We start from the raw sequence: 3,774 nt of genomic DNA, 5'->3' as shown, positions 1-3,774 counted from the left end.
ATCAGAATGCCATGCTCAGTGCAGACTATTCCAATCAGTTTCATCATGGGGAAAGTGAAGATGTGGGGAGTGAAGGAAAATGGAGGAATCTAGCTCTCTGCATCCTTGTACCTCTCAAATGAGACTGAGTCAAAAGTCACTCTGATGTTCTCAGGGAAACCATCATTTGCTCTTGCCTTAGCAAACATCTGTCTCATGATTTATACCTGATGATTGACTTGTCTCCACTCAATTGCATGACACTTGTGACTGCTTTATTTTTCATCATACCCATTATTACTCACTCTAAAAATGCCCATTGCCTAACACATACAAATCATGACTGCTTAGTTAAAAGCAATGGAAACACATTCTAATTAGAAAAATTTTAACTATGGACATTGGTGAGGCTCATAGAATCTGAAGAAGGGCACAGCAATCTCGGTTCAGGGAAACTAGAAATTGGAGGAACAACCACCTCTGGGAGGGAGATATGCTAGATCTATGCTAGATCATGTATCTGCCCTGGAAACCATCTATAATGACCAAAACAAAAGAAAGTACCACCATCACTCGTTGGAGACCTTGGAAGCTGAAGAGTTGCTCCAATTGTGTCTATTACAGACATTAAATAAAATCTCTTGGAGGGCGCTGAAGATCTGGGCCCTCTTGGCCGCAGGCCAAACATGCCCAGTACCCCTGGAAGAAGTGGAAGAGGTTCGGGTACTGACACTTCCCCTGCAGGCCCACCATGCCATGGAGAGGATGGAGGAGTTCGTGTATACGGTCTGGGAGGGACGTTGTAGGGTCATCCCTAAGATGTACTCCCGACTGGCTGAAGGACAATGACTATCTGCTACCTGGCCACAGACCACCCATGCTCTCCTTTCAGGCTTGCTTCAAGAGCATCTTCTGCATCCACACAGAAACTGGCAACATCTGGACCCATCTACTTGGTTTCCTGCTGTTCGTCTTTTTGAGAATCTGGACCATGCTTAGACCAAATATGTACTTCATGGCCTCTGTTCAGGAGGAGGTGGTTTTTGGCATGTTCTTTTTGGGTGCAGTGCTCTGCCTCAGCTTCTCTTGGCTCTTCCACATCGTCTAGTGTCATTCAGAGAAAGTCTCTTGGACATTTTCCAAACTGGACTATTCAGGGATTGCTCTAAAGATTTTGGGGAGCTTTGTCCCCTGGCTCTATTACTCCTTCTACTGCTCTCCACAGCCTTGGCTCATCTACCTCTCCATTGTCTGTGCCCTGGGCATCTCCACCATCATCGTGGCACAGTGGGACCTGTTTGCCACTCCTAGGCACTGAAAAACAAGAGCAGGAGTGTTCCTGGAACTTGGATTGAGTGGTGTTGTGCCCACTGCAGGGGCACCTGGCTCTCTTTGCAGTGCTTGACAGAGTTCCACTGAAGGATGATTGCAGAGACTCATCCTAAAAGGTTTGCATGCCACATGTATGCCTCCCTAGCTTGGATGTTATTCTGTGGAGTTTTCCTAATAATATATTACTCACTTCAGTCTGAGGATCTTGCTAGAGGTGATGGGAATAATTCTACAAATTTCCAGAAAAACATCATGGAGAGAAAACACATGTTGAAACCCTGTGATGTTAACCTCACTACAGGAGAATGTTTTTATTATGTTAAAAATCAAACACTGCATTTACTGGCACAGCCAGAACCTGTTGGGGCACAGAAACTTATAGATAACAATGTTTCCCCAAATTCTAAGCACAAAGCACCTCCCACAGTAGCTACTAGATATGGACTAGCTTATTTTATCAATGGCAAGCCCTGGTACCCCCTAAAGGCAAGCCCTTAGAGAAGGTAGATATAGATCTCCCCCTGTCTCCTACAGGGTGGTTTAATCCAGATGATGGTTTTGTTTATGTGTGGTAGTAAGGTAGAAGGATAAAGTTTCATAACATACCTTCCTTCCTACAAAAAATATATCACCCCTATAATAAACATTGGTACACAATAACCATTGGGACCACTGCCCTCCTGTAGCCCTTTAACTCAGCAATTTAGATATTAACCAGAAGGACCTAGTAGAGATGGTCACATAACATTATTTGTCTATCGTTTTACTGCAAAAATAATAAGAATAGTCTTAGGTCATATAGAGTTTAGATATTAAGGAAATAAATGTTGTATTAGCTCATTGACATAGTTCAATATTCTTAAAATAATTGTGATTAAGTAAGGATAATCTGTAAGGTTACTGTTTTCTCATAATCTTTCAGTAAAAACAATTTCTGCCTATGCTTTGGAAACTTCTTTGATTTTATTAATCATAAGCCTGTCATCATAGCCTGAAGAAAAATATATATAAACCCAGCCTTCCCCAAAATAAAGTGGGATTGATTGCACCAGAACTACAGTCTGTGTCTTTCATTCTCCACCCATCGCCAACGCTGTCTCCCCGCGCCCTGTTTACCAGTGTGGAACCCATGGAATCCTGCTAGGGCTGGACCCCGGCAGCCCACCATGCACTTTACTATCGCTGAGGGCTTTGTCAAGGTCACCACAGTGGGCCAGATGGGCAGGTTCTTCCTCATGGCTGTGACGTACATCACTGGAGCTGACCTTTAGGCTTCTCGGATTCCTGAGGGCTTCTTTCCTGGAAAGTTCGACATATGGTTCCAGTCCCATCAGATTTTCCATGTCCTGGTGGTGGCAGCAGCCTTTGTCCACTTCTTTGGGGTCTCCAACCTTTAGGACTTCCGTTGTGGCCTTGAAGGTGGCTGTACTGATGACTCCCTTCTCTGAGCCTTCCCACCTTGAGGTGAAGGAGGAATTTCCCAAGTGCTTTTAAAAATAACTTCTTTGCTGAAGTGAGAGGAAGAGTCTGAGTTGTCTGTTTCTAGAAGAAACCTCTAAGAGATTTCAGTACCAGTTAAGCTTCAGCTCACTTTCACAGCCACTGGGCAATAAACTTTCCATTTCCATTCCCCTAGCTGGGGCGAATGGGGATGGTCAACATAGTCATTCCTCTCCTCGGCAGTCACCCTCCTCAGCAAGACAACTACTGGACCCTCACAGAGACAGTACTTTTAAGGTCATTTTGAGATTTTACCCCTTCCTTCAACCATTTTTGGAAAAAAATTAGGGAATGGGACTCTTCAGAATTTTTTTTCCCTGAAAGAAATGCCCTCCCATATCCCTGCCCTCACTTTGTAACCTGGCTTATAACAGGCCATCCATTTTTGTAGCACACTTTTCAAAAACAATTATAACCTACTCCCATCTTTCTAGAACCTAGTTCTCCTTACATAGCAGGAAGAATAAAGACACCAACTTTTACATAGCCCGGCTAATCATGGAAGTGTGTCCAGGCTTCAAATAACTTGAGTTTTAATTTTTTTTTTCTTGGAAGAATAATGTAAAATTAAACTGGGGAAAGATATTTAATATTTAATACTAAGCTTTAAAAGGAAACCTGCTATCATTGCTGTGTATCTTGATGCAAAGACTATGATGATAATAAAAGAAAGTACCGCAGACACTTGGCATTCAAAGAAAAATAAATAAATAAAATTTCTTAACAGGCAAATAAATTAAAAAGCACTGTAATAGAAATATTTCCCATGAGCCCATATTCATAAATTTTTCCATACTCCAGCATGTGAAAATAAAAATGTGCAATGCTAACACTGTAATGTTTTCATTATACTAAAATAATTTTTACACTCACACCAAAATATATCTACCAAGACTGACTTAAAAGTAAATTGAAAATATTTTCATTGCAAAAAGGAAGCATTTTCTACAACTTGGAAATTTC

General features: G+C 41.8%; 1 pseudogene across 1 annotated transcript; it reads left to right on the top strand.

The window, feature by feature from the left end:
• Positions 1–483: 483 nt before the first annotated feature.
• LOC306660266 (adiponectin receptor protein 1-like) lies at positions 484–3,481 on the top strand (annotated as a pseudogene). The gene is made up of 2 exons: positions 484–1,342; positions 2,472–3,481. The product of its transcript is annotated as an adiponectin receptor protein 1-like (transcript).
• Positions 3,482–3,774: the final 293 nt, after the last annotated feature.

Source organism: Sciurus vulgaris (genome assembly GCF_902686455.1).
Source record: "Sciurus vulgaris genome assembly, chromosome: 4".
NCBI lineage: Eukaryota > Metazoa > Chordata > Mammalia > Rodentia > Sciuridae > Sciurus > Sciurus vulgaris.
This window is presented reverse-complemented; position numbering and strand designations above follow the sequence as displayed.